General features: G+C 45.4%; 1 long non-coding RNA gene across 1 annotated transcript; it reads left to right on the forward strand.

The window, feature by feature from the left end:
• Positions 1–545: 545 nt before the first annotated feature.
• On the forward strand, positions 546–22533 carry LOC311579519. Its single transcript, XR_014773176.1, has 3 exons — positions 546–915; positions 20229–20320; positions 22053–22533. It is a non-coding gene; the product is annotated as an uncharacterized lncRNA (long non-coding RNA).
• The last annotated feature ends 1074 nt before the right edge of the window (positions 22534–23607 follow it).

Here is a 23607-nt window from a genome sequence, read left to right on the forward strand (position 1 = left end):
GGAAGACTATCTACTCGTTCCTCCATCTACCCGTTTCTCAGTTATCTTCTGTAAGCCACCTGTCAATCTCCTGCTGGTTCTATGTGACAAGGAGCATGGAGGAGCCAGGTATAGATAGGGTTTGTGAATCCACAGTGCAGTATGGCTTCTTATCCTCCCGTCCGAGCTGGGAGAGGCAGCTCTGAGTGTGGGATCTAGCCGCTTAAAGTGAGCAGTCTCTTGAAGGGGTAAGCCCGCGGTCTGCCACGTTCTCATCAGCCTAGGACTCTGGTGAACAATGCTGCCAGGAATATTTAGTTATGCTTCAGGGCGCATGTGTGCTACAATCCCTCTGTGATAGATCTTACATAAAGAATTGCTGGGTTGTGACTATAAATCCACAACTTTGCCTGTAATGACGTAAATTGTTTTCCACTTTTTATGTTTTGGCAGTGGCCCAATAGTTTAATACTTTTTATGATCTCTCTTCAAGGTCACCAGCTGCCTCCACGTTGCCAAAACTGGGGTCCCCTCTGCTTTCCATCCTAACTCGGTAGTAACTTTTGATGGCATTGGCCACTTCAAAAACATACTCCGCACGTGGATCCTGGTGGCTTCTGTGGCCTGTTTTCTATATTGGCCTCCTTTTCGCAACCTGTGAAAATTGAAGTGGCCCAGGCTCAGCCTCAAGGTTTCTTTTCTGTTTGTGTATATCTATCTGTAGGCCTTCTCTGTCACCTTTGGACAATGCCTAAGTGCTGATGACTCCTAAGTTTGTGTCCTCATACCCTGTGATGGCCAGTTTGTTTGTCACCTTGACTCTATCTGGAATGAACTAAAACCCCCAAATGGCTGGGCACACCGGTGAGGGATCGGATCGTTACTTAATTAAACCACTTGAAGTGAAAGGATCCACCTCTAGTCCACATCTTTGAGGTAAGATGTCGGGGGATGGTCTAAGTATTTTGATGCTAATTACTGCTTGCTGTCTATGTGACCCACCTTTTGGTTAATAAAAAGCCATCCCACCTGGACAGGGCAGAGGAGGTAGAGGTGTAGTTAAGGTTCTGGAGGGGCGGGGAGGGGGAAGAGAGAGAGAGAGAGAGAGAGAGAGAGAGAGAGAGAGAGAGAGAGAGAGAGAGAGAGAGAGAGGAATCCTGGGAAGAAGAAAGGGAGAGAGTTCTGAGGAGAAAGAAGAAGGCCGCCATGGTTTAGATGGAAGAGAAGCACGTGGCCGGCGTGGATGGAGGATTTGTCCCAGATGAAGAACATTAGCACGTAATTGGGATTATGGATGGGAGGTGGCTTGATAGACATTATTAGAAGCAGATGGCATGGGATTGGGGCAGGGATCCCATAACTGCTCCACTATGGGAAGTAGTTCAGAGGATTGATATCTGCCCTGCCCCAGGTTAACTAAGGCTATTTTAAAATATAACAGGTGTCTGTGTCTTAATTGATTGCTAGCTGAGCATACCGATAATACTGATAATACAAATAAATTATTAGGCCATATTGGTAATTCAAAAACAACAGTAGGAAGACACACCTGTAATCTGGACCACCCCTGCTGGAAGCCTCTCTCTTTACCTGCTTTCTTTCACCCTTGCTGGCCAGCGCATTCCTTCACTGGCACTAGAGCCTACTTCTTCCGGATTCTGGTGTACACTGAGGACCAGCTGAGCCAGCCAGCCTTCTGCATTGGATCCAGCTGGATTCTTAGACCTTCCATTCACAGGCAGCCACTGTTGGATTAGCTGGACCACAAACTGTAAGTTATTCTAATAAGTCCCCTTTCTATAAATGTAGAAAGATCTTTTCTTTAAGTTCTGTTACTCTGGAGACAGTCTAATAATACTCCAACCCTAGACGCATATTCCCAGCTATTTGTTCAATATCCCTTCTCAAAGGTCTGAGAACTCTGCCAACATCTCAAATGGAATGCTCTAGATCCTGCCTTATTACCCAAAGTTGTACCACCTGTTGTTCCCTTTCTTGGTACTAGTAGCACCACTCAGGCTAAATATAAATATACATATTTATATAAATATATATAAGTATATAGACATATTTATATAAATATATATACATATATATACTCCCACCAGATTCATTTTGTCCTTACTCTTTTTTTATTAATTAGTTAATTAATTAATTCACTTTTCCTTAGAAAAGGGGAGCCCCCCCCACCCCCCACCCCATCTCATAAATTCGCATCAGGATTGAGTTCATCCTCTTCCCCTGTGGCCTGGCAAGGCAGTCCTATCAGGGGGATGTGATTGAAAAGCAGGCAACCGAGTCCATGTCAGAGTCAGCCCCTGCTATCCTTACTAGTGGACCCACATGAAACATGAGCCTCCCGTCGGCTATGTAGAGGACCTAGGTCCTGTCCATGTCCGGTCTTCGGCTGGTGCTTCAGACTCCACAGGCCCCTCTGGCCCTGGTTAGGTGGCTCTGCTGGTCTTCAGGTCCCACCCAGTTTCCTGCCTTCCACCCCTCCATTGCTTCACAGCAGCTTGACGAATTAAAAGAGAAAAAAAATTAGTGGACTCACACAACTTCACCAGAAGCTCAGTCCCCTAAGCTTCACTAAAAACCCCGACTCTTCACGTGTCCTTCTGTCTTACCTGATCTCATGCTTCTCCTGAAGTTCATCTCCTGGACCTGTCTGCCTTTGTGATGGGACGATCTGCTAACTCTGCTTGAGCGCCTGACCTCCTTGCTCTAGGCTTGCTGCGTGCACTCTGACCCTGGCCATCTGCACTGGCTCCTTCCTTGCTTGGTTTATTTGCATGGATCGCTCTCTCGCTCTCTCAGTCGGTTCTGCTCTCTCTGGCCAAGTGCTACCCTCTGAGTGAGTCTTTCCTTCCCTCCAGGTCCCCTTCTCCACTGTCTTTCTTTTCTCTTGTGTCGTAGCCTCACCTGACATGAAAAGAAAGCTTGTAGTTACATATTTATATGTTTGTTTATTGTTTGTCCCTTATGTATGCAGTTGGGGGGGGGTCTTTGATTTGTTTAGTTTTATATCCCTAAGGCCCAGCACATCTAACACATAGTAGACTCTTAATAGATACTAGTTGAATGAATGAATGAATGAATGAATGAATGAATACTCCTAAGTCTCACAAAACACACTTAAAAGTGAGGCTTATTCTGTATTTGAATGCAAATTGCCTCCCACAAGCTCTTGTTTTGAATGCTTGTTCTCTAGATGGTGGCGTTGTTTTGCGGGGGGTGGGGGGGGGGTGGGGGGGGGTGGGGGGGGGTGGGGGGGTGGGGGGTGTGGTTGTGGAAACTTTAGGGGTAGGGCCTGGCTAAGGGAAGTGGGTCCCTAGGGACTATCCTCTGACGCCCCAGCCTCACTTCCTTTCTGCCTCACTCTTTACTTTCTGATTTGCCATTAGGGAAAGAGCCTCTACCGTATACTGGAGTAGCTTTTTCATTGAGCCAATCCACCATCCCCCTCCCTTCCATGACAGATGGAAGCCCTCTCCCTCTGGACCCCCTTTGCTTCCCTCAAATCACTCTGCTCCTGTTGGGGTTTGGTTGGCCCACCTCTGTCCTTTTCTTTTGGTGAATTCCGGGAGGCTGAGAGGAAAGCTATGTGACTGTTCTGTGTTGTGCAGAACTGGCTTTAAAAGTACACGCTCACATGTGTTTTATCTCCTTGAATTGTTGGGCTGGTGGTGGTCTGATTAAAGTGTTCTTCCCGGTGACCCATCCTGGGTGGGGGGCAGGGTCTGTCTACCACAGACAAAATCAGGTCCAACCAAGGGAGCTGTGTTTGTTCCTTTCCAGATTCACAAAGGGGAATGAAGAGCTCAGAACAATTATTTTAGGAGATTCAGTGTTTGAATGCTATTTCAGAAGAGGAAGATTCTGTTTTTGTAAAGGGTGGGTGGGCCTCATGCTCTCCACATTTTGAAGTCCCATGAAGACTCTGTCACTAGCAGAGCACTCTGCCCTTTGATCTCTCTCACCTGCTAGAACTCTCTCTCTCTCTCTCTCTCTCTCTCTCTCTCTCTCTCTCTCTCTCTCTCTCTCTCTCCCTCTCCCTCTCCCTCTCCCTCTCCCTCTCCCTCTCCCCCTCCATCTCTGTCTCTCTCTCTCCTTTGCCTTTTAGCTGATATAAATTGTTCTATATCTGACCCTTAACCTACACAGCCGGCTCACTTCCTGCTTAGGCAGGAAGTTTATCAGGATCTTTGGATCCAGTTCTGCCACAGCTCCTGGCCTTTGTTGGTGTTTGTCTGCCTTTCCCTTCTGTGGGGCTCTTATTCATTCTTCACAGCCAAGGTCACCTGAAGAGCATTTTGCATACTCTGCTAACGTATCTGCCCTAAAGGGCCAATGGGGACTGACCTCAACCTGTGTGTAGCTCACTAACCGTTGACTGTCTGCTGAGGCCAGGTGGGATTCTTTCTTCTTTTTTCTCCCTCCCCTTCCTTCCCCTTCCTTCCCTCCCTCTATTCTCCCTCCCCTCCTTCCTTTCTCCCTCCCGCTTTTCCTTCTAACAAGAGTTTTGAACAAGCCAAGCAAGCACTGTACCACTGAGCTATATCCCCACTCCAGTTTTTTTACCTTTAAAAATTGTGATTTTTTTTTCTTTTTGGAGCTAGAGTTTCACTGAGTTGCCCAAATTGGCCTTGAACTTAGTGTCTAACCCAGGGAGACCCTGGATTTGTGATCCTCCTGCCTCAGCCCCTGCCCCCAGAGCTGCTAGGATTATACCTGACTCTAGGGAATGTTTTCCAGGAATATTTTCCATCCCTGTGCCCCTCCCCAAAGGTGTTCTATAGACTAACAGAAGAACTGCAGATCCAACTCCCATTTTGTTTACCTCTCTGGAACTTCCTGGGCAGAGGTAGCCTTCATTTCTGTGTTTCTTTGCTGCTTCCTTGATGAGCGTCCTCAGCGATGTGTCTGCCTTGTTCACCCTGGCACTCCCAGCTCTTCCAGTGTGGTCGGGACTGTGTTTGGAAACAATCGGGCATATTGGTTGCTGATGCTGATGAGGGCTCACTGTTTCTAGAGCTGCTGATGCGGCCTACTTGACTGCCTGCCTGTTCACCTGTTCATCATCTAGACTGGGACCTGGCCTGCCGTTTCCTGTCCCAGACCTGCTCCTCACTCCAAACCCTGTTTGGATTTCCACCCCATAGAACTCTGTGAGTTCACTCCCAAACCTGACTCCTGCAGCGCAGGCAACTGCTCCCACCCGGCACTGGTTCAGCTCTTTATGTTATGAACTCAGCACATTAGCCCCCTTCGGAGACCCTTTGGACTCTGTTGCAAGCTATTTAACTTGTATTTATTCTGTGAGCCATAAACACACACACACACACACATTTTCTATGTGCTGTATGATTTGAAAACTAATATTAGTTAACGATGATTAAATAAAAGAACTTGCATTTGCCTCATCAGGACTACCAAGGCATATAGGTGGGCTATATTGTCAAATTCCTATCATTGAAACTGGACCTTGGAATTTCTTGTTATTTAGTAAACTGACACCGAGGAAAGGCACAAACGTGTTCATCTGTTTCTGGCATAGTGCACTGGTAAGGCTTCCTTATCCAGTTGGTTTTCTCCGGGGTTAGCATCTTACGTTGTCTTAGTTCTACTGCAGGCTTGAGGAGTCAGGACCTCTTTCCCAGGACTACATTCTTTTGACCTGGTACTTCTTTAATGGGTACTCAAAAACAAAACAAAGCAAAACAAACAAACAAAAAACAAAAATCAACCAACTAACCAAACACAAACCTGCTTTTGCTGCACAACACTGACTTTTCACTTGAGCCTACAGAGATCATGTAATTCCAGACACTTTGAGTCTGGCATATGGGGACAGACTCCTGGTTACCTCTGCATGCCTGTGTGCTAATCACTCGAGAGGTGTCTAAGAACTGGTGCTCTCAACTCTAGCTCATCCCCTTCCCACGCTGACAGCACATAGATAAAAGAAACAGGCATCTTCCTGTCACCTCTTACAACGTCCTGTTCCAGACCCCCACCAGGCGCTAGAGTCCCTAGGCATTGCCCCAAACCTGCAGGGAATGTCACCGCAGGAAAAGCAGAGCCTTGCAGACAGATCTCCCTGTGCTCAGATCACACCCACCAGGCAAGAGCAGTCACCTCTTCATCTCCTGGGAACTTGCTCGTCGCCTCAAGCAACAGAACTCTGATCACCTTGCAGAACCAGAGTTAAGATAACGACCAACCAGACTGCACTCTGACTGAGACTGCTTACTGAGTCACACCTCTTGTCCCAGCGTTCCTCTGTTTAAACCCAGAGCTCATCTGAGTGCTGCGAAGATGGGTTTGAAGTGCACACCTTCTGGCTTCGTGCTGTAGCTTAGCTGTGATGATTTAAACCCTTTCCTGCCTCTTTACCATGGCTCGTGTTTTCTTTCTCTGAGGGAAGTGGTTGGATCTCAAAAGTTGAAGACCCCTGGAGCTGGAGCTCTGGTTATGTTTGCCTGGTATACCTCAGAGAACAGTGGGTGGGGACGGGCCAGGCTTAGAGACCTAAAATCTGTACTTTATCATGGCTGTAGACAAGCCTTGTCTAGAGGCTACCAACAGCGACCTTCTAGAAGGCTGACAGCAGTCAGCAGTGGAGGTTGCTGGGATCAGGCTGTGCCCTGATCTAAATTTATACTGTCTGTGCTAAACAGTGATCCTCCAGACTGTGCGGCTTGACCTGAGAGACTCCATTTTATAAGTAGATTTTGACTCCATTTTGAGGAGAGATGATGACTCCTTGCCTGGCCGTGGTAATCTGGAGCATGCGTTCAGGACTCAGCATCACACACTTGAGATGAACCTGCCCAGAAAACTGTGGCCTGAGCAGAGAGCCAGACCAGTGTGTTTCTGGAAGTGGCAGGGACCCTGGTGTCATCACTGCAGCAGGAGACAGAATCCGTATAACAGCTTAAAAGATAACACTCCCAGCATGCGATCATCTGATCATCTCTCAGGGAGGGATGAGGAAAGAGCTGAATGGAAGCCATAGTGTGAGGAATTACAAGTTGCTCCCTCCTGTTCTGTGTCTTGCTGTCATTGGGACACTGTTGTACTCTTAAGGTAGGGGTGGCTGGGTAAATACAATTGGCATGCTGGGCTCTGGATACCTAACACGGTTATAGTCTGGTCTCATCACTTCTAGAGTGAAAAAAATCCCCAGAGGCTGTGATTCAAGGATACAAGTGTTGTTGTAATGGCTCCTCAGGGTCACAGGTTACCCACTGGGGGTGGGCAGGCACCTGAAGGGGCATCAGCTGACACTGACGTCTGACTCTAGGCCTGTCTGGCTGAGAAAAGGGGCTTACTGGAGAGAGAGAGAGAGAGAGAGAGAGAGAGAGAGAGAGAGAGAGAGAGAGAGAGAGAGAGGCTTATTCCCTCTCTAGAGAAGTTTGGGAGATGGGAAATTTGGTGAGTGCCACTTCTAGGAATGAAAGTAGATTTTTTTTTTTTTTTTTGGTTTTTTCGAGACAGAGTCTCTCTGTGTAGCCTTGGCTGTCCTGGACTCACTTTGTAGACCAGGCTGGCCTCAAACTCACAGCGATCCGCCTGCCTCTGCCTCCCGAGTGCTGGGATTAAAGGCGTGCGCCACCACGCCCGGCTGAAAGTAGAATTTTCATGTCCAGATAGATGAACCTCCAGTTCCCCAAATTCCAAAAGGTTGTCTAAATATCAAGAAACGAGTGCAACCTGGACTATAGGAGGAGTTCTATTAGTTAGGGAAAAGCCAGTACCCCTCAGGAAGTTGCGAAACTGGTTCCCATCCGCCAAAAGGAGTGATTTCCTTTACCTCTGGCAGAAGGCGCTCACAAGCATATCAAAGCCCATGCCGGCCTCCGTGCTCACACAGTATCACAGGTACCTGTTTCATGTGCTAGCATCCTAGCCCTTCTCACCCCCTCCTGGACCCTAAACTGCCCCCAGCTCACAGGCTCCCCTCTATGCAGCCACTCATCTCTCCCCCATCACACTGCTCTCTGCTTTCCCGAGAGACAGACGTGGCAGTTTGGAATAAAGTTTTTTCTTTTCCACCCATGGAGCAGCGATGTCCGTTTCTTTACTGTGCCCTTTGCATACAGAGTTGAAAAACTTCAAGAACGATTGCAGAGAAAAGCTGCAGTGCTCGAGGATGCCCAAGAGCTTTGTGGCGTTTTTTTTTCTATTTTGTTATGTATACAGTGCTCTGCTTGCATGCATACCTGAAGGCCAGGAGAGGGCGCCATACCACATTACAGATGGTTGTGAGCCACCATGTGGTTGCTGGGAATTGAACTCAGGACCTTTGGAAGAGCAGGTGGCGCCCTTAACCACTGAGCCATCTCTCCAGCCTCCTGACTGTTTTGAAAGATTGCGCTTGCTATCTGTTGCCTGTTTGTGGGGCAGGGTAGCCAACTGTTAGAACACAAAGCCACTCTGAGCCTTTTAAACATTCCCAGAACAAACAAACAAACAAACAAAAAATGGAGTTTCTAGCTTAGGTGGGAAACACCTGGTTCGATGAGGAACTGACCTTGGACATTCTCCTTGGCAAAGGAGGCCCATGTTGGTCTGTAGCAACTCGTTCATTACTCTAAGCCTATTTATTCTAATTATCTCTGACACCTTGGTTGAGGACATCAAGTTATTTTTTTGTGCTATGCTCTTTGGTCCACAGTGAATAAACTTACACTGAGCGTCAGTGTATTGGGTACTATACTGGAGGGTTTTCAGATACTCTTACATGTAGTATTTTAAATAGTTATATAAGTGATGAAGTCAATATTTTAGGGAGCATAGAACTAGCTGAGATGAAGTTCCTGGTTCAAACTCAAGCAGTGTCTGGTGTCACAGGCTGCACTCCTTCCACAATGTATGCGGCTTCTCAGAGCGCTCTGTTTGTCATCCTCTAAGGTCAGTGTGTCTCCAGGCGTGGCTTCACAGCTGCCTGGCTCCCTTGTTAGGAAGACTCATGCGCTGGGTCCAGATCGGTGCGGTCAGGTTTGGAGAGCAGAGCCATCCTGGTTGTCCTCTGTGACAAATTCTGCAGGCGCTTCTGATGTTATTCATGCCTGAAACCTTCTGGGGTGGACATCTCAAATTCTCCGAAGGACTCCAAACACTCCCGATATTGGAGTGCTGGTTTCTAGGCCTGACCTTGACATTTTTGCCACCTGATCTGGATCCTGTTGTAATCAGAGATGCAAACCAGTGACCCCAGAGCAGATCACCAGTCATGGCTGATTACCATTGTTCCTTAAAGATGTTATTTCTAATTATGCACATACAGGTGTGCATCTGTATGTAAGTTTGTGCGACTGGGTGCAGGGTCCTGGGGCTCTAGAAGGGAGCTTTGGATCCTTTGAAGCTACAATCTGCCATAAGCCACCTTGTGCAAGTGCTGGGAACCAAACTCTGGTCCTCTGCAAGGATGGTATCCTCTTCTAACCACTGAGCTATCCTTCCTGCCCACTGGTTCTTTTAAGGCTGGAATAATCAGAACCGGAGAGGCAAGGTTACCCAGATGGGACCTTGGATTCTCAGCAGGAAACCACAGAGTAGTGGTCCTTGTCCCAACTGGAGACCATTTTTAACGAGTCACGGCCACTGTTCAGACAAGATGAAACATCACTGAGTTGGGTTTTGGGGGCACTTTATACATTTTAGGGCAAACTTTGGTCCCTAGCAGGGATTAGTGACAGGAGTGCTATCTGGTAGAGAGCTCTGCTTTTATTATCTAACAGCCTTATGAACGGGATATGGATATTAATCTCATTTTGTTGGTACAGAAACTGAGACTTGAATAAAGGTCTTAAGCCACAAGAAGGTTTTAAGTGATTAATTTAATGTCACACAGCTTATATGCACCAGACACGGCGGCACATGCCTGTAACCCGGCACCGGGGAGGTGGGAGCCAGAGGTCCAGGTGCTCAGGGCCAGCACTGGCTACACAATGATCCTAGGACAGCATGGAACTACACCAGAGCTGTGCCAAAAACAAGCCAGCAAATTCTAGGTGTGGCACTTAACACCAGGAAGTAACCGCAGGAGCACACCAAGTCTTGAACCTGTCTCCTTATAGCTTTGACTGAATAGGTCAACTGACGTTTTTACGTGCTGGTGTTTCTATTGAGCAGGGCACTGGCAGATATTTCAGGGACTTCCATAGGGTAAGCCTGTCTGGTTAGAAAAGATGGCTTTGTAGTTTAGAAACTCCGGTGAGTTAGATGAGTTTGCAGAAACGTTTGCTCCACAGGCCCGTGTGTTTTGAGTGTGAGCAGATACGAGTGTGTGTATTATTATGTACGTAGTGAAGACCAGGAGTTCAAGGCCAGCTTCAGCTGTATAGTGAAAAGAAAAGAAAAGGAAGCTCTAAGAGGCTGCGAAGCCTGGCTTGGAAGGCTGAAGGCACGGGGAACTCAGTGTCCTGCCCAGCTCAGGAGGTAGAGGATTCTCTGCGGAGGTCATTTTTCAAAGTCAAGCACACAGTGTGGTTTGCCTAGGAAGCTTTAAAAAGCAATGCCCAGGCCTTACCTATAGCTACTGATTTTATTGGGAGGACTGCTTGGGAGCCCCCTCTGCGGTGCTTTTGAGTGCTTGGGTTAAGAGCCAAGTGGGCACATGCATGCTTTCCTCACATCCCTGTGCCCTTCCAAGCCACTTTGGTAAGCCACAGCGCTTACAACAGAGTTCTTGGTGCTGGGTCTCCTTGTTCCCTCTGCTGTGTGTGTGTGTGTGTGTGTACAAGAGGCCAGATGACCACGTCTACGCCTTCTCAGAGGCTGCCACCTGTTGCTGTAAATCTGAGGCGATTTCATCATGTCTTTGCTCCGTGTGCTTTCAGTATCTTATAACTGCATCTGGATGAACAGTCTGTTGTGTTCTGTCTTGTAGCAACTTGTACAGTCACAGGGGAATGGTTTCGGTGCTTGTGTGTGTCAGGGGGGTGTTTGTAAATATAAGCCGGGAGTTTATAGATAGGAAATTACAATGATTAGCTATGATTGCTGTTGACCCGCTCATCTCTCCTTAATTTGTTGTTGGGAAAGACTCTAAAATAAATCGTAAAATAAATTGTAAAGGCCAAGCAAATCCTCACTATCTCAGGACAGGGTGCTTCTATGTGGGGTCATTAGTGAGATCAGACTGGGTGAAGGACCAGGCATGTCCCTTAAGTAATGGAGAATCTAGAAATGAGAGCTTCATGGATACAGGCTTTCCTGCCTCCCCCTTTTTCTATAGATATGAGCATATTTTTCCTAACCATTCGAGGGTTAAGGGCAGACATCCTTCTATGGCTAAACACTCCAGAGTATATTTCCTACAAGCAATGTATGAATAAAGTGGTTCTCAATCTCAGCCGCATATGTTTAAGAATCCTCCACGGTGGGGGTGGGGGTCGGGTGGAGGTGGGGCTAAAAGGCCCGGGCTGCACCTGGGAACAATTAAGCATCTGGGGCATAGGACCAGCATGGCATTCTTTCAAGCTTCTTTGCTGTCTCAGTGTACAGCCCAGGTAAAGAACTGCGGTGTTAATGAATAAGAGGAGCATACAAGGAATAGGACAAGCTTAATGTAGCAAGGTAGGAGGAAGAGTCTGAAGGCAAGGCTAGGTAGGGGCCAGCCTCCAGTAGCCTTGAAATCCCTAGTTTGTGAGATCTTGCATCACATGGTCCAGGGTACACATGAGGCTTGATCCATATCACAGTGTTTCTGCACCCTTGGCCCACGGGGAAAAACAGAGACAGCTCTGAGATTCTCTGTGTCAGTGGTTCTCACCCTTCCTAAGGCTGCGACCCTGTAATACAGTTTCTCATGTCATGGTGACGCCCCCCCCCCAACCAGAAAGTTATTTTGTTGGTACTTCATAACTGTGTTGCTACTGGTATGACTTGTAATACAAATTCTGGTATGAGACCCTCTAAGGGGTCGTGACCCACAGGCCGAGAACCACTGCTCTACGTGCTCAACAGTACAAACAAATAATCGCCAAAGAGATCGAGGCGTGCTGTGTGTGGCGGGGCATATGATTATTCCCTCAGGAATAGATCGATGGGCCCTATCTCCTGCAAGGAGAACAGACAGATGAAGCAACACAGACAAGTCCCAGCCCCTTGTTTATAATCTCAGGTGAATAGGGGTGACCTGCCCAACACGTCAGGAGGTGAGCAGTCAAGTGGAGATACTGTAAAACCCTTCGTATTCAGGAATAAGTTCTCACTTTTAAAAAGTGGTCAGGATTGTGTGAAGAATTCTCCTACTATTAGCCCGGGTACAGGAGCTGTTAGTCTACTGTCTTATCTGCTTCGTTTCTGTCTGTATAGATATAATGTGCCCCCCTCCCCCTGCCCCCACCCCAAGTCACTTCAGGACCGAGAGCAGACTCTTTACAACTAAACACTTCAGCACATCTTTCCAATAAACAAGAGTGTTCACATGACACTGTGCTGAGGCGACAAACAGGGACCAAACCCATGAGCAAAGCAAAGGCTGCCTATCCTGTAGCAAGGAAGGGAGGCACTGTCATTCTGGCAGAGACTATATTGTGGTGGAAAAGGGCAGCTGAGGTGAGCCTGGGGAAGTTCAGGTGCCCTTGTCTGCCTGATGCTAAATTGGAGACAGGGACTGAATGTAGGGAGGTGGTCAGTTATTCATCGAGACCGAGCCATTTGGGATCCGTGTAGAAGCTACTCATTGTTTTATCTCTTGGACTGCCCTGAGGAGTGGCCATACGGCTTTTGACAAGGCCACACTGAATAATTATAATGACATCCTGGGTATCATAGGTATGAGGTGGCTTTCCTGGCTAGACTGTTGCAGATTGGGGTTCCGTTTCTGTGTTTATATATGGTTTGGCCATTGTCATTTTGAACAGTCTTTTAGCACAGTGCTCAAGCTGAGATTTAACTTTGGCTTCATGCTGTTAGCTAACCCTCCAGATTCAATTTTGCAGTTGCCCCATCATGGGCTTCCTAGGAGTTCTCTCTTCCTCCTCTCCAGCCCAGCTGCAGTGAAGGTCATCATGCACTACACACAGTGGCCGTGTCTTCTAGGTCCTTTAGCTTGACACACTGCCACTGGCTTTGTTTATTATTTATAACACTAACTTGTGAATGTGTGTGTGTGTGCTCCTGTGTTTGTATTCCACTGTTTGTGTATGTGCTAGTGCCTGTGTGTGTAGACATGTATGTTGGGGCATACATGGGTCTACATCAAGGATCTCCTTCAAGTGCTTTCCATTTGATTGTGTTTTATTTGGTTTTATATTGTTTCTGAGACAGGGTTGGGCTGGCCACTCCAGCAAACCGACCACAAATATTACAGGAAATGACTATTGTGCCTGTTGCAGATTGGTTTGTTGTTGTTGTTGTTTTATTTCTTTTTTAACATGAGTACCGAAGATTTGAACTCAGGTCCTTACGCTTGCACAGCAAGCACTTTAGTGATCTGGCCTCTTCCTAGCCCTTACATTAGCATTTTGCGGTGCATAGGCCAGTTCTTTATTTTGGGTATACACTTGCATGCATGTGACATCCTTTTACTTGCACGTGAGAGTACGCTCACAGCCACTGCTCCTGCAGGCCTTCTTCCCGCAGTCTTGCCCTAGGGACTTGGAATTGTTTGCATTTCTGCAGCCCAGGTAACGAGATCATCAGGTCTCATCTTGGGTACAGAAAGTCACATTGACATGGAGGACAGAGGACAAGCCTGTGAACAGAGGGTGGTACCCACAGCCATGTCCTTTAAAAAAAAAGGATCCATCCCAAGGCCAAGAGAGCTTCTGAAGTGCGTTTTGGTTCCTGTTTTGGAATCGAGTTCTCTCATGTGCTTAGCTCCCCGCTGCACTGTCTGTATGTAAACATTTGCATGCTGGCCCCCATCTTCCCACTCATGCCAGAAACCTTTTCCAGGACCAGATGAAGAGAGCCAGGATGTTGTTCTTGCAGGAAAGTGTCCCATGGCAGCTGTAGTCATGGGAGGATAGAAATAGCATTGTGTACTTAAGAACATCAGAGATGGTTGACTGAATGCAACTCATGATTACTAATTGCATTTGGGGCCAGGGAAGAAAAGTGTGTGTGTGTGTGTGTGTGTGTGTATGTGTGTGTGTGTGTGTGTGTGTGTGTGTGTGTGTGTGTGTGTGTGAGAAATCGCAGGCTGGTCTGTTTCACTGTAGAGTTTACCCCTCAGTAACCTCCAGGTGCCGAAGAAGCATTTCTCTGTTTATCAACCTCCTGGATTATAGCTAAAATCTCCTCTGCCTCTCTCCTTCTTAGTGCACTGAGCAACAACAGGTTTTTTTTATTTATGGCTGATTGAACTAAAATAAGTTTGCAATGTGCGGCACTCAAGACACCGGTGTTTGGTGTCAGTTTGTCTGGCTTAAACCTCTGCGATTTCACTGTGTGTTCCTGAGCAAAAGGTTCCTGGTAGTGACAGGAGAACAGTATTAGCTGTTCACGGGGTTGGAGTGAGGGCTGAATACAGCAATAAGTGACAGACTTAGCTCAATGTTGATAAAATGGTAAACTTTCATCGAGTGCTAATAAAAATTATTACTTTGCTTATCACTGAAGTGACAAGCTAAAAAGTATTTTGGGGTTTGGATGCCCACGATGAGAGGAGGACGGATTTTAGTCTCAACCAGATGCTAACTTAAACCTATCGTTGTCTGGCTGATGCTGAGCAAGTGTTGCGAGCCTCAACATCACTCATCTGTAGGGTGGGGGTGCTTAATGTCTTTGCCGTTTGTCTGAGCAGTTGACAGGAGCATCCGTTCAGTGTGCCCAGTGCAGCCTGGTGCTTCGTGGGCACCGAGCAAAGGCACCTGCTGGTCATTTGCTTCCTTTCAAGCCTCCCCGTTTCCACACAGGTTAGCACCAATTTTTGAACAGAAAGAGAACATCTATGTTAACTGGTATCAACGATTAAATTTTTTTTTAGGATCATTATAACTGTATCTACTTAACATTTTTTCTAAGTTTTTTCCTATTTACCATTTAATGAATATCCGTAAGGATCTAGAAAGTCTCCTTGGAAGTTTTCTTGAGGCTTAGCCAAAGAAACAGGAAACATTAGTGTCCTGCAACCCCCCTCGCCCCACCCTTCCGTTCTCTTGTCTTTGTTCCTCCCTTCCCTTTCCCATTCCTTTCTTTTCCTTTCTCTTCTCCTCCCCCTCTCTCTCCCCACTCTCCTATTCTCTCCTTTCCTTACTGTCCTTTCTTTCTGTCCCGCCCTTTCCACCCTTTTTATTTGACATTATTGAGGCAGGCCTTGAGCCTCTGGCATTCTGCGATTACAAGCAGACACTACCACACCTGGTTACAGCCCATTTCTTCGTCTGTTTGGCACATCCAACCCGGAAACCCAGAGACTTATGCTTCCCTCGGTCCTTCCTGGTCTCTCACTGGATTCCTCTCTTCTCCATCTTCTAGGTCTTTTCCTCCTAATAACTCTATTTAAGTTGCTAGTCTTTTGTGAGGAGATGGGTCCACTAAACTGGGAGGCCCATTTGAGCCAATAGGTAATGAATAGTAGCCAATCAATCTTAAACATAGAATTTCCATCTTGGAATCATAGATTTTTTTTTTTTAGGGCGAAGAGGATACAATTGAATAACATTGCACACATTTATGAAAATGCCATATTATTTTTATACTTAATATGCAATAATATTCAAATAAAACAACTCCAAGCTTGCCACTAGAGACATATCAAATGCCACTTAAATAACATTTGCTTTTTGGACTGACTGTTGGAAGCAGTGAAGAGACCACCATTTAACTCTTAGGTTTTTCTTTTTCTTGTTCTCAAATAAGTGCTTAAGCAGCAAAGAACACACAGACCATGACCCTATTTGTGTATAACTGAAACAGATCTGGGGCAGTCCTGTGCCTGTGAATCAGTTTCCCTGTCTGCACCCATCAAAGCAAATCTGCTCCCAAGACACCCAGCCCCAGCCTGTGTCCACCCACACCGACAAGCCCTTGGATATCTTATCTGCAGATAATGGTAAAGTCTCAGCAGCTGTGCCTTGCAGAGAGGACCTGTTGTCTGTGACAGAATCCAGAAAAGTCCCCAAGGTGTCTGATGACTATTGCCTTTTGCAGGAAGAACTAGAATGAGCATGATAAAGGTTTTCATACTGTGTCTTTGACAGAGATCTTTAATTTTGCAGTTGTGAATATTTTAAGATTCTAAAATTGGAAGACAAGTCTTCAGGTTCAATTTTGATCAAACTACAGGTTCATGAGGATTGGGGTTTTAGCATCCCCTTTGTTCACGTATTATAGATACAGGATTTTCTTAACCTTGAAACCTAACCAGATTGGAGGCTACAAATAGCCTACACTAAATTATTAGGGCTCAAATCAAAAGCAGTTTGAAGACATAAGGTGAGAGGAACATGAATGTATGCGTGTTTGCTTTCCCTGTTCAGTACGCAACTAAGAATTTTAGTTCATGAAATCAGAATTGTATGACATACTTGCTTACAAGACTGCCAGGTTCACACTAATCCTACTAGAAGAGAGATTTGAGTGGGAGATCTAGAACTTTCCTTCTTGCCCAGATTGTCCATTCAGTTCTAATGTACATCAGTGGCTGCTTTTAATGACATGCAGCTCACAAAATTTCAAATGACTATTTATCTCCAACCAAATTGAAGGGAAAAAAATAGATTGGTTTCTGCTATCTACCAATGAATGACAAAGTGTCTAGGAATAGTGGTTAAAATAACAAGTTCATTTTATTTTCTAAATTTGTGGGTCATGCATTAGGACAGGGTCCATCTAGGTTATTCATTTCTGTGCCATGTAGAATCACCTGGACCTGTTAATATGGGGGCCAAAGGATCCATTTTCAAGATGATGCGCTCATATGACTAACAGTACAAGTGGCCAGGTGGGTGCTCAGATGGACTGTTGATGAGAAGACTTCAGTTCTTCTCTGGCTGATTTCTCCATGGAGCTTGGACACTTACAGTGTAGCGCTAGTATCCCATTGCCAATAGTGTGGCTTCAGGTAGAATCTTGTCTGCCACATGATTTTATAAATAAAGTTTTATTAGACCACAACCATGTTTGTTTATTTCCTTCCCACAGCAGTAGTGGTGAGTATTTATGGCAGAGACTATGTAGTCTGGAAAAGCATAGGATATTTGCTGTCCGGCTCTTCACAAAAAAAACCCCAAAACAAACAAAAAGCAAAAACTCTTGCCAGCCTGTTGTCAAGGGGCTGATCTGTTTATCCTTATCTCTTTCCTCTTGATTATTTCGGTAGACAAGTTGAAGGAGTCTTATTTTCATATTTCTGTGTTTTCAGATATTTATCTCAGCCAAAGAGGTCCTCTCTCCATTGAACGATGATGAACTGCCTCCTCCTCCTCCTCTTCCTCCTCCTCCTCCTCTTCCTCCTCCTCCTCTTCCTCCTCCTCCTCTTCTACTATTAGGTTTTTTTTTTTGAGACAGGGTTTCTCTGTGTAGCCCTGGCTGTCCTGGAACTCACTCTGTAGACCAGGCTAGCTTTGAACTCAAGGATCCACCTGCCTCTGCTCCCCGAGTGCTGTGATTGAACATCATGCAGAAAAAGTTAGCACTCTTTATTTTATTTGATCAACTATAAGAACGGATGATGACCCAGAGTAAAGAAGCAAGAACTTTTAATTTAATAAAAAGATGAAAGGTTTGGGAGCCATCAAACTTAAGTCCCAAGCAGGCGTTTATTGTCCTTTAGCTGTCTAGGATCTATTCCACCCTTTTGTAACAGTAATTTATTCCCCGCCCCCAACACACACATGTGCTGTCTTGGTTGAGTCAGGGGACTTTTTCCTGTACCACCTTACAGAAATTAGACATATGACCAGGGGACGGATGTTAAACTGACTCACCCCACTGACAGTAGCCTACAAGACCACACCACCTGTCCTTTCCTGTTGCCTGGGGCTCAGGAGATGCTCTGATCACAGATCATTTTCAGATTAATTTTCTAAGATTTCCTTTAAATTCCACGAGCTATCTGGCATGCTTTCAATTCTTTAATTTACAACTAAAAGTAGTTAATTGGATCATTTCTCTAATGGAGAATCTTTTCTGTGGCAAATAGCACAATCTACAGAGTTAAGAGACACTCTGAAGAGGTAGGAGGGGGAAGGAGCACTTCCAAGCTAGCTATCTGACCCCTAGCATATATGAGGTTAAAAATATTATCAAAAACAGCCAGAAGAGGGAAATAATCCAACTAAAAAATAGCCTAGATATTTGAATAGACAGTTCTCAAAAAAAGATGAGATGATCAAGAACTTAGAAAAAATGTTCAGATTCATTGATCAGCAGGGAAATGCAAATAAAAATCTATAATATGACATCACACCATCCCCATTGGAGTGGCTGGCATCAAGGACAAAAAACAGCCAAGAAAATAAACCTATTCAAAATAAGTGCTGACAGGAAGCAGAGAAAAGGAAACCCATACATCATTTGTGGTCATGTAAATTTGTATAGAAAACACTATGGGAATTCCTTAAAAACAAAAAAATAAGGTTAGCATATGACCTAGCAATCCAGCTATGGAGTGAATGCATATGCAAAGAAAATAAAATTATTATCTCAAGAAAATATTTTCATGCCTATATTTATTGCAGCACCAGTAACAATAGTCAGTATATAACCAATCAAGGTATTCACTGCTAGATAAATGGATAACAAAAATGTGATATATACACAAAATGGCGCATCATGGAGTTACAAAAGAAGGAAATATTACAGTTTATCTACACCAACATGGATGGACTTGGAGGTTATCATGTTAAGTGAAATGAGTCAGACCTAAATACCACACATTTTTTAGTCATTTGTGGGGTTAAAACATCAAGACCATAAAGGAGCAGATGGAGTTTGGTCACTGGAGATTGGGAATGACAGTGAAAGGGGGCCTAGAAGGTCAGATAAGGGAAACAAGATACAAAGGAGACATTAATACTGGTGTTTTGTAGCACAGTAAAATACCTATTATGTATGACAATCTATGATAGATTTAGAAAGAGCTAGAAAGGAGTTTGAAAGTTCCCAACATAAAAAAATAAATGCTTCCTATCCTGACTTGATAAAGACATAGAAATGGAAGGTATTATTCCCCTGGCTGGACCATCACACACAGTACACATACATAACATCATTCTGCCGTCTATAAATATGTGCAAATTTTATGTCTCAGTAAAAGGAGAAAAAATTGCCTTCTTTTACTTGTAACCAATGCTTCTAAATGATGCAGCTATGCAAAATAAGCAATTGAAGAAATATTCAAAATGAAAAATCAAAACAAGTCTTTGTAACTTACAGAACCCATAGAGGTTTTCCCAGTGATAATATTCACTGGGTGAGCCAGATAGGTGTCCACATGAGTGCTTACTGAGGTTCTTAATTAGCATTTCCTTCCTGGGGATTTTTTTTTGTTGCAGTATGCATCAACAGTATTAAAGAGGCCATACAATTTGACCTAGCAACTGTGTCTCCCTACGTGTTTGCCTAGGGCAATAACAAGAGATTAAGGAGGTGGTATCAAGTTATATATAGCTAGAATGTGGGCTCTGGGGTTTGCCAGCCTGGCTACAAGTCCTTGTTGGCAGTCAGTAAGTCACATAACCTCTGGCTAATGTCTCAGACTTCCTACCAGATGTGGTTGCCATTCTTCCAAGGTTGTTCCCACTGATTCTTGCTTCCTGAAGTTCATGTCTACTGGTCCACCTTCTGCTGTGAAAACAAAATACCTGAGGCTGGACACTTTGAAAAAACTATGTAGTTAGCTTTTGGAGACTAAAAGTCAAATATGAGAGATATCTCCTTTGCCTCACCTGAGTTACAGTATAGTACAGGTAAAGAAAAAAAAAGCGGGGGGGCTCAGCATGAGTAGAAGAGGCTGAAGTTTGGAGTGAGCCCACTTTACTTTATGATCTACTCTTGAGAGAAGTAGCCTGCTCTAGGAGATCTGCGTGAATTCTTTCCAAGGGCAGCCCTTTCGGTGCCTTAGTTACCTCACTCTAAATCTTACCTCTTAAAACCACCCCAGTGAGCACCACACATCTAACACATGAATCCTTTGGGGACAAAGCACCTCCAGACTTTGGTGTGTCCTAGTGTGGTTTCCTCCTGTCTTAGAGAGGGTGACCTAGAGGGATGTACGAAGATGATGATGATGATGATGATGATGATGATGATGATGATGGCAGCTTCCATTTCATTCTCTCTAGCATCCATCTGAGAGACTCCAGCCAAACATCTGGGATGGTGCTTCAGCTGTTCTGTGGAAAAACCCAAGGAGCTGGGACCTCCTGCAGGGTGGGTGAGTTGTCTTAGCAGCTCAGTGTAAAGGCTCCAGATTGTTTACATCTCCGATAGTCACACCTTCTCCTGTCTCGTTGGTTTCTGCTTCTCCTCACTCAGATTGATATGGAAAAGACGAATGTGTCTTCCATTAGTCTCCAGAAAGCCAGAGAGCCATAGGTCGAAGCACTGGACAAGCCAGAGTTCCGATTACAGGCTCTCTTTCCATTTAAGAACTCAGCTCTCATTTCTAGGTCAGCACCTGATAGTCATGACCCCAAAGATCCATGAATCATCCAGTCATGGGGTCTGGAGATGATTCAGTGAGACCGAAAGTGGTGTCAGCAGTGCTTTTGGCTGGCATTCTCCAAGGTACTGATTACCCCTCCACTTATGCAGCTGGCCCCTAGACCCACACTGGGGTATAGTCTGAGGCTCACCCCAAGGAAGCGTGTGAGGCAGGGCTCTCACCTGGAACAGCATGGCCTCCTGAAAGATCTCAGGCTCTTGTAACCCAGGGAAATTATTCTAGCCAAGATGGTTTCTTTGCTTTACTTCACAGGAGTGGGCAATGGACTCATATTTATCTTTTCAATTATCTTCTTCTTCTGAACCAAGGTCAAGGATGATTTGAGGGGGGCATCATCATTGATTCCATCTCATAGTTTCTTGCTATGTTGTTGGCCTTCCACCAGTGTCAGCCACCAATGCTCTGTTGTGGACACATTTAGACAGTGTAAAATCTTGTCTCCTGTTCTTATAAACAATGTAGGATGCTAGAATAAAAATCAGGAGCTGGGCGTGGTGGCGCATACCTTTAATCCCAGCACTCGGGAGGCAGAGGCAGGTGGGTTGCTACAAGTTCGAGGCCAGCCTGGTCTACAAAGTGAGTCTAGGACAGCCAAGGCTACACAGAGAAGCCCTGTCTCAACCACCCCCCCAAATCATGATGTTGGTTTCAAACCCTACCTCTGTAAAGAATGTGCCATGAACATGACCAAGTTACTATATCTTCCTGAGCTTAATTTTATCAGCTGAGTGGGAGAAGAGAAGGTGTGGTATTTTGAGTGAGCATGGCCTCCACAGGCTTGTATATTTGAATTCTTGGTTCGGTTCCTGGTTAGTGGAATTCTGGGGGAAGGATTAGGAGGTGTGGCCTTGTTGGAAGAGGTGTGTCCCTGGGGATGGGCTTTGAGGTTTCAAAAGCACAGTTTCTCTCTCTCTCTCTCTCTCTTTCCTGCCTGTGTGTTAGGTTGTAACCTTTCAGCCCCATCCATGCCTGTCTACCTGCTGCCGTGCTACCTGACATAATGATCATGGACTGGCCCATGGTGTCTCTTCACAGCAATAGAATAGTAAGGAAGACAGAGGAGTTCCGTGAGCGTTACTATTTTATAATTCTCTTTGCAAATGTTATCTACCAATGTTTTTCCTTCCATTCAACAGTTTTTTTTTCAATGAAGAATTTTAAAAATATATTTTTTGTGCCTGGCATTTTAGGCATTAAACATGTATATAAACTCTGTTATTAGCCTATATTTTAGTATAAAGAAGCAGAAACATATCCTTTTCATGTGTGTCTGTGTGAATGTATGCTACATGTGAGTGGGTGCCCTTGGAGGGTAGAAGTGTCAAATTCCCCGGAGCTGGAATTATAGATAGTTGTGAACTGCCTGTTACACTTCTGGGATCCAAACTGGCTTCCTCAGGAAGAGCAGTATACACTCTTAACTGATGAACTGTTTCTTCAGCATCTCACTGAAAACACATCCTAAGAGAGGAAATGGGAAGGATCATGGGTACTACAAGGAGCTGCCATGACTATACTCTGCGACGGCTAAGAAAAGATTGTGCAAGGAAGGAAACACATCTGAGAGGAAACCTGATCACCCATAATATTTCTTGACTGCATGGATGTACTTGCTGGTTTTCTGTCAACTTGACAGAAGCTAGAGCTGTCAAAGAGGAAGGAGCCTCAGTTGAGGAAATGCCTCCATGAGACCCAGCAGTAAGACACTTTCCCAATTAGTCATCAGTCGGGGAGGGCCCATCCCTTTGTGGGTGTGGCCATCCTTGTGTTGGAGGTCCTGGGTTCTATAAGAAAGCATGTTGAGCAAGCCATGTGAAGCAAGCCAGTGAGCAGCACCCCTCTGGGGTCTCTGCATCAGCATCAGCTCCGGCTTCTAGGATCCAGGGCTGCTTGAGTTCCTGCCCTGCCCTCCTTTGGTGATGAACAGCAACATGAAAGTGTAAGCCAAATAAAGTCTTTCCCTCCCACTTGCTTTTTGATCATGGTGTTGCACTGCAGCAGTAGAAACCCTAAGACAGTGAGTGAACTGGAAAGAGCCTGCCACGGGAATAACTAAGGGAGAGAACATTTCAGCTAAGAAACAGTAAATATGAAAATCTCGAGGTGGAGAAGAACTTGCACTTTGAACACTAGGAAGGAGGCAATACACCGAAGCACAGGGCTGTGCACAGAGCACGTGGAGGGAAGGTTGGATGTAATCTGCTCCTGGAAGTGAGGGTTAGGAGTTGCCTGGATACTGAGGGCAAGTGGCAGAGTCACCTAACCTGACTTATTTAAAAGTAAAACTTTCTGCAATGTGATATACCACTTCCTACCACCAGAATGGCCAGATCATGCAAATGTTGAAGGCATGGGGCTACTGTAACTCACACACTGCTGGTGAGAGCGGAGATTAAGTATGGGCAGCTTGAAAAACTGCTCGGCTGATCTGTAAAGCCGAATCCGTGTATGCCTTATGAGTCCGCACTTCCGTTCCCCATATACACTGGGTAGATCTGCATACACAAAGCCATTAATGTTCTGCACAAGAGTGCTGTCAGAACTCCAAATAAGAAACCACATGAACGCTTGCTTACGGAGAGTGTAACACTGTAAGTCCAACACTTATAAGCAGCAAGAATGAATAAGCTTTAAGCGCATACAGCAGTATAGGTGAAATTTACAACTTAATGTTGAGCAAAATATTCCAGAATGACAAATTCAAACTAACTCCATCTGTGCAGAGTTTATCTGTTCTAACATGCTGGAAATCAGGGTAGGACCTAGTGGCTGGAAAGGGGGATAAGAGGGGTCTGGGAATCCCATATTTGAATGGAAAAAAAAAAGAAAGAAAGAAGGGACAGGAAGGACAGGACTGGTCCTAGGTTTGGTGCAGGAGAATGTTTATTACAGATATGTGGGAGAGCATAGCCAGAGTCAGATCCCTGGACTCTCGGAGAGTCCAGAGTGGACATGTCCAGGCTAAGCTCTGCCGTGTTGGGGGTGGGTGGAGAAGA

This window comes from Acomys minous (genome assembly GCF_964271855.1).
Source record: "Acomys minous genome assembly, chromosome: 12".
Lineage (NCBI taxonomy): Eukaryota > Metazoa > Chordata > Mammalia > Rodentia > Muridae > Acomys > Acomys minous.